Raw genomic sequence first — 8169 nt, forward strand, 5'->3', positions numbered from 1 at the left:
TTTTGCTCCAGGACATGACTAACCTGTAGAAGGGTAATCCCTCCCTTGGCATGATGCTTGCGACCTTTCTGGTTCCGGACGAGCAGGTTCTTCGTGTAAATTTCAGGCGCTTGGCATCGAAAGGCTTAAACCTTTAAACAGCGAAAAGCTGTCACCATAGAGAAAGGAATTCAACAAGAGGGGACACTCCCATAGGGCCCAGCGGCCGAATTGACTGCAGCGTTCCAAGCGGTCGGTGTCGATCACTTCCGGTTTCTGTTTTGAGCGCGCGCATTTTGAACGCAAGCTAGCACGCCGGCTGCGCCCCCCCCCCCTTTTCTTGCTCTTCGTGCAGAATCGGTTTATTATTTAGTAAAAATGATTGCGAACGATCTCATAAAGTCTCATCGAATCTGTGCCACGTGCAATTTCACAAAGTAGACGCAAGACCTTTTGTGCAATGAGGAAATATTTATTTTGGTCTATATAAAAGCTCGTTCCGCGCTTCTTGTGCGTTCATCAAACGTTGTGACACCAGCAGGTAAGGCAGTAGTTCCTGTATGAAGCTCCACCGGACGGCACCAGCTGAAAAAAAAGTAAATTACAAGCATGTTACATTTGCAAGCACGTAACAGCATGTTACAAGCATGAGTCATTTTGGTATTTAGACATAGGAATACTGCGAGGCGAAACGTGCGAAAGCGGTGAATGGGCGGCATTACAAACAAAAGCAATTCGCTTTTACATACATGGCGTAGAAAATACTCGACTAATCCCAAACATATATGAAAACATCTGATTTCCAAGCGTTCCCCAATTTCCGGGCATTATTTTCTGCATTTAGGCAGCACAAATACACGAGCGACTTCGCGTTTCCAAAACTTGGCCTCGGGCGACGCGACGGTACGCTACATACATAGAGACGGACGCAACAGGCTTTCAAGACAAATGCGTGGGTGCAATGCCTTTTTTCAGTCCTTTAGAAGACGTAATTTTCGAATTACAAGTTTCCGATATGTTCGTCGTTCGCGCGTTCTGCCGGCGCCAGCAGCACACCCCATGTTATCACTCTTGGCAATTGGCCATCGCGTTTTCAACAGGCGTGAGTACCGAAAGAAGGTATATGTTGTTGCGGAGCCGCAAAAAAACGTCACAGACTTGTCCCTCTAAGATTCATTACACGCCAAACTTTATCACCACGGCCGAGCTGCGTATCGCTAACTGCGTCACAGCGCACTGTGCGGCCAGCGTGCCTCAAAAGTACCCCAGAAAGTAACGAAATTACTTTTCAGTAATGTCTGGCGTCAGAGAAAGCGGCACAAACTTCTCCTAGCAATATGAACTAGACTACACACCACGGCTGAGTTCTCGCTAACTGCTACACGGCACCCTGTGCGGCCATTGTGGCTCAAAAACCGAAATAAGTTACAATAGTACCATAGGAAGCGTCGGAAACATGTCTCAGCACGATTCATGAACTCAAAGTAACTGCGCCAGGACGGCCGAGCTGTTTTTCGCTAACTGCGTCTTAAATCTCGGTCCCGTGCCGTAAGCCTAATTGCGCCGTAGACTGTGAAACAAGATTTCTCACCTTGCAGTAGTCCAATAGTGCAGTGGTGTCTTGTCCCAGTGCAGAAGGAACGCAAGAATACGCCGAGAGCCCAATAAACCAGGTTACATTTAAAAAGAAAAAAAGGAGGAGGCAGACGGGTCGCCGCGCGCGAGCGCTCAAACGCGCGCGCAGCCATCCTCGTTGGCTTCGGGGGAGTGTCTGGCGGATGACGCATGTATCTGGCGCGTCACTGACCTGTGACTAGGTAAGGCAAGGAAAATAAGTCGCAAAGCTTAAGTTCATTGATACGCAAAGCGTTTAATTTTTCGCGGCAAAGAATAAAAAAAATAAATGCCTGTTAATTTAAGTTCACTTTCTTTTTTTTCGATGCTCGCGGCAGCTAACGTTCGGTGTCAAAAGTATAGCGTGACGTAGGGTGACGTGTTTCCTGTTGCCAGTTTTTGCCGAGTGTCCCCTCTTGTTGAATTTCTTTCTCTATGCTGTCACAGTCACTTCGGTAGCTGCACGGAAAGCGCGAAGAATCAGTCCACTTTCAGCACACGCGCTCTGAACTAACGCACAGAATTGCGAGAAAGGGGCTCCTATATTACCCATAGCGAGAAATGTATCCACAAATTACTCCTCATTATCCCGATGTCTTTATGAGCCGCACTCTGCTGCCTGTAGTCTGTATTATGAAAAAAAATTGTTTCTGCAGTATCAGTAGCCTAAGTATAAAACAGGAAATTGAAGTCATCACATCAACTGTCATATATGATAAATTGAAAGAAAACTGAAACTGTATGTCATAATACACGGAATGCAAACTTTGATGCATGTTATTCATTTCAATTTCCTATCTGTTCCAGGGTTGAAACATCCTGTTCAGATGATAAACACAGTTTATTTTGAAAAAATTGATAAGAATTTTGTCCTCCAACATTTCCCCTATTGGTCTTGCACATTTCTCTATATCAAATGCATGATCAAAACATCAGTTACTCCAATTGGTAATCATTTAAAAGTTAAACTGGCTTCTCCACATAGGGGAAATGCCTTACGAATTTCAGAATGTAATAATACAGGGTGTTTGTTTGCATAAACATCCTGGCTAGAGGCATGTAATGAGCTCAAATGTATTACACGGCTTTGTGTTTTCTCAGCAATTTCATCCACTGCATTTATAAAACAATGTGCGTTTTTTTCTATTTTAGCGCGTGAGTCCAAAAACACATAGCAACCTAATTGACAAAGCTATATAAGTTTCAAGAGCATGTTGATTAGGTTGTTTCGTATCCTGGTCCCGGCGGCCGCATTTTCAATGGGGGCGAAATGCGGAAACACCCGTGTACTTAGATTGAGTTACTCGTTAAAGAACCGCAGGTGGTCCAGATTTCCGGAGTCCCCCACTACGGCGTACCTCATAATCACATCGTGGTTTTGGCACGTAAAACCCCATAATTTTATTTGATTAGGTTGTCATTCGAGCAAAGAAGATGAGAGACTTTCATGCACAGATAAAATAGGCGGCTAAGAGCAGCAACTGATTAGTTTTTTCAGACGGTAAAACTGAGTTTAGCTATGTAGTATTAAACTATGTAGCGTTAAGTAATGCATATATTTTATACATCGACGGACAGGGGTCACTGCAGATCGCTGGAGAGGCCTTCGTCCTACCATGGACATAAAGGTAGTCTGATGATGATGATGATGATGATGATGATGAAACATTCCCGGAGCTGACCAACCCTCATGCACGAAATATTTTTTACAGTTTATAATTCATTTATTTGCGCCGTCAGCGCTCGAAAGCATTACGAAAAGAAGTGGGTTGAGCAGGCTAAACAAATAATGTAATTATTAAAAAGTAACTTTGTAATCATGTAATTTTAGCTGGTGGTACGTGGAAAAAAACTTCAGTGCGCACCAGGAAGGCAGCTTTACAATTATACCATATTACCTGATCTTACAAATAATTTGAAAGGAACAAAGTAATTAACAAATTCAGATGACACAACGTACGCTAGTTGATGTTGCATGAAACTTCCGTTTATTAGTACGCTTTAGGATTTCTTTGGGGAGGTCATACCATTGAAGGGCCGTGCGAGGGCAGAAAGAGCTTATGCAAGTTAATGGGACTAAATCTATACGTATTTTGTACAGCTGACCATTACGATGCGATATAAGTGGTGACAGGGATACAATGCTACCCTGATATGAAGAACCAACTCATAACGAATTATTCTGTATATCGAACAGCTTTAAATTCCCTTAAAAATTCCATGCAAATGTATCGGGCTGGTGCACGCGTATGTAGAACGTCTGTTCACCAGCAAATTCGATATATCGAACGCGGCGCCACGCAGAAGATCTCATAGTGCACTTCTTTGTACACTTTGAGGTATTCTGGCACCTGGAGGTGAAGAAGAGATAGTGCAGTCATTTGAGCCCCGTCAGGCTGTTCGGCTAGCCCGCATGCTACCTCGGAGGTCAACATTCCTTCTCTGCGATTTTCGAGGCGTCGTCGTGTGGGTTGAGTGCATATTCACGAGTTTATTTTCCGCAAGCGATGGCTGCTACAAGTGTAAAGAAAAGAATCAGCTTGGAGGTTTTATTGAACTTGAAAGTGATCCAGCAAATTTTTTGTGGGTAAATAAAGTGTACTTGCTTTTTTCCCCGAGTTGCGTGCAGTAAGCGGCTGTCGGAGGCACTAATCGATAAAGGTGGATACACATGGGAAGCGAAATTCCCGCCTGCTCCGTGGGCCAAACAGTCACGTGACCACTTGAATCTGACGCAGCCAAGTTAGGTCGCATTCCACCAGCCGGAGCGCCTTTTGCGGAATCCGTGTGCTTACTCTCGAGTCCAACGCTTTTAGCACCTGCACGTTTGCATAATCGGCGCGCTCTATATTCTATAGAGCTATGAATCCATCAACAAGAGTAAAAAAGTGACGGTTGCCTTTTCACTTAGTGTTTTCTTGTGAACCTCACTTGAAATCACGCAGGCTGCGCGGTCTGTGTAAATAGAAATGTGCGCGCAACCACGACTCGCCTTTCCCGCTGCACCACAACAAGAGCACATGCGATCACTGCTGCACAGCAAACACACACGGTCCTTCAAGCCGACAACACGCCATCGGAGCCACGCCAATGCGTCCAATGTTGGCAGATTTGACGCTGACTACGCAAAATTGAGGTCAGACGACCGCCAAACGGACGGACGGAGAGCATTTTCAATCCGGACCGCGAGCGGAGGAGGCCGGACAAGGCGAGGGCGGCACGCTTTGATGACGCGCGCGTCACGTGATACGCCATCCGCTGCGAAAATTCCTCCTCCGTCCGGTCGTGTGAATGCACCTTAGGCCACCATTTACCTGAGCGCCTATTATTTTATATATCGAATTACCTATATATCGAATTTTTGTGATTCCCTTCAGATTCGATACTTCCGGGTTAGACTGTATCAGTTCATTGGCTAAAAATTCAAGTTTAGTTTTTTTAGGTTAGAGTAGCTATTTTATCATAAGTTGAACATATAATGAGTGGAGTAATTTTGAGTTCTAGTGAGGTAATAAATACAATGGAATGTAACGCATTGGATGCATACTCAAATTTTGTTCCTATTAGTGTTTTCTATGTACTAACTTGAGAGAGGTTGGTTGCAATATAAGTGTACCGGAGTAAAGAACCAAAAGTTCGATCCGCATTGCTACTAATGTCGATACACCAGGTGAGATTAGCGGTAGTAGGTTGACCAGGTAATATTAGCGGTACTATGTACACGTAAATATTTTTATGAATATACAGGCTCTAACTCCGTTTTGGTAAGTAAGTACGTCGAAGAGCTGTTTTGAATGGGGGTTGCTCAGATGATTTGCTGCTACGTCTGGGGTGCCACAAGGCTCCGTGTTGGGCCGATTCTTTTCCATTATTTAATGCGAAAGGATTATATGCCCCATTACGCGAAAATACGACGTTGTGGTCGGTGGCATGACCGAATGACGCTACCAAAAATGGCCGACGGCAAAGTGTAAAAACGCGTAAAAATGCTTTAATTCACGACAAATTTAGCAGGTAGGTTCATGTAAACAATGTGAATTAACCCATTTGAAAAGAAAACTAGGTACATTTTTATATGGGTGGGAATCGAAACCGTACCTCCAGGGCGCGGAGGAGACCCGCTCAGGCGCTTGTGCTGAGCGGACGTGCTTTACTTGGACTCCACAAACTTAGTCCTCAACGACCGGATGAACCCATCCTAGTCACCCGAATTTAGTGTCATCAGCCTCCGCTTCCCACCTGCAATCCGCCGATAGCAACTTTTCCTCCTCGGAACTAAATATCACCCACGGAACTAACCTCTAACAACGGCTGGTAATCAGCGCACAATAAGAGAAGCTCGACTCGCAACTCCCGCCCCACCACTACTCCGAATTCCGCCAGTGCCGAGAAATGTAACCAGCCATCTACGCCTCAAGCCCTGTCGGGGCACTGGCCCCGGCCGCCCCAACTCTCTGCCCCACGCCTCCCCAAGCCAGCCATCGACGATCATAAAATCATACTCCGTATCCGTGGCGGCCTCAACCTTCGGACTGTGAAAGGAGTTGCGCTTCGCGATGCCATTCTGCAAGCAGCCCGCCTCAAACAAAAAGAGCCCAAGCCAGACACCGTAATAATGAACACCCTCCAACGCTTCGTTCTCATCAACACTCCCAACCCGCATCGCCTACTCCACTATCTCGCCATCAAGTCCGTCACTGCCTAGACATCTACTACGACATCTACTCCTACCAAGCGGCACCAGAAAACTGCTCCCGCGGTTTGGTCCACGGGGTCCCTTTCGCCCACTCTTACGAATACATGCAGGACCAGCTCAATCACGAACGGAACCCTCCCATCCTCGAATTTAGACGCATGGTCTCGACGGTGTCCATCATCGTCCTTTTCTAACAAGACTGGGTGCCCCCAGCATATCTAAGACTCCTCCGTGCTCTTAGGTGCTACCTCTTCAAAACGAATATCGAGCACTGCCTTAACTGCGGCGCACTCGGCCACCGCGTGGATGTGTGCCCGGCTTCCAAACAACGCCGCTGCCCCGGCTGTGACCAAGTTGACCCCCCCCCCCCCCCCCCCCCGAGGACAACGCGCTCTGCAAGATCTGCAGCAAAGCACACCTGACGGTGGACACAGCCTGGAAGGCCCGCTACCGCACCACATACCTCGTAAACAAGAGGTACTGGGATGCCGAGCGAGCCACCGAGGCAGCCGCCAACCAGGCTCCCACCAATCAAGCTACACCCCAACATCCCAGTCGCTCCATGACCCGCAAGCCCCAGGCCCTGCAGCTCACCCTGGAGTCCCTCGCGGTCCTGCAGCGTGCCGCACTGAAACAGCCCTCCAACCATACCAAGCCCATGGCCCGATCCCACTCCTGGAACGGACTCAGGCAACCCCCACTTCCAGTCCCCAGGAGAACACCTGCACACGAACCCGGCCCCCACACCATTCAGGTGAACTGGGCATGCGTAGTCTCCCAGTACTCCGCCAACCCCCTCTATAAGGAAATGTTGCATGTCCCTTATGTCCGCAACTCCCACTACCTCCTCGACCGCACCAATAACGGCCGCGGCCAGAGTAGAACTTCAGCGCCTCAATACGTCCGCAGCTCCCGGTTCCGACGGAGTGCACAACAAGGTGCTACGCAACCTCGATTCCCCCTCCATCACAGCCCTAACCGACTACTTCAATGAATGCTGTCTGCGCGGCACCCTCCCACCTGAAGAAAAGAACGCTAAGGTAGTTTTAATTCCCAAATCAGGCAAACCACTTCTCCCTGCTAATCCCCGTCCCATTTCTCTTACATCCTGCGTGGGCAAGCTTATGGCGCACGTTCTCCAGACCAGACTGAGCCGGTATCTGGAGAACAACCACCTTCTTCATTAGTGCATGTTTGCTTTGCGCCCGGGCTTGTATAGCCAGGACATCTTGTTACAACTCAAACACCACATCCTTGACTCCCACGCAGCTGACACCAAGGCTATGCTCGCTGTTGACCCGACAAACGCTTTTCACAACGTTATCCACGCAGCCGCCATAGAAGGCCTCCACGTCTTGACGTAGGCAACGGATGTACTATCGGGAGCAATATGAGCTCGAACACGGGAGCGCGTGGAAAATAGCCTCAAAACCTAGATAGCGTCATACGTGGATGGCGCTGCCGAAACCGGAGGGGAAAGGAGGGGCGCTCTTCCGCTAACTGTTGGCACTCCCGCTTCGCTAGCGTACAAAAAAAAAAGATAAAAGTGGTGTATCCGAACGCTCAGCCAACATCGCCTAGATTTAATACAAGCATGACCTGTGCATTATGGAAGTCTACGTCACAGCCGATATCTCAGCAGCTGCATAGCCTGATAGGTCACATGATGTAGCTGTGCGCGTTGATGTGAATTCATATCACCGCTAGCGGCCAGTGACATGCTACAAGCTACCGTTTTGCAGCAACGATATCGAGGCGGGAGTGTGAGCAGCCAGCGGAAGAGCGGCGCCCTTTCCCATTTGTTTCCAAAAGCGGCCGCTGCAAATCGGCAGATGTAGGGTTCGAGGCTATTTTCCACGCGCTCGCGTGTTCGAGCTCAT

The 8169-nt window shown here is 47.9% G+C and overlaps 1 long non-coding RNA gene across 1 annotated transcript; it reads right to left on the reverse strand.

Annotated features, from left to right (window-relative positions):
- Positions 1 to 430: 430 nt before the first annotated feature.
- On the reverse strand, positions 431 to 1749 carry LOC125942601 (uncharacterized). Its single transcript, XR_007465249.1, has 2 exons — positions 1571 to 1749; positions 431 to 564 (listed from the first exon to the last, which is right to left on the reverse strand). It is a non-coding gene; the product is annotated as an uncharacterized LOC125942601 (long non-coding RNA).
- Between the last annotated feature and the right edge of the window lie 6420 nt (positions 1750 to 8169).

Source organism: Dermacentor silvarum, chromosome 1, assembly GCF_013339745.2.
Source record: "Dermacentor silvarum isolate Dsil-2018 chromosome 1, BIME_Dsil_1.4, whole genome shotgun sequence".
Taxonomy (NCBI): domain Eukaryota; kingdom Metazoa; phylum Arthropoda; class Arachnida; order Ixodida; family Ixodidae; genus Dermacentor; species Dermacentor silvarum.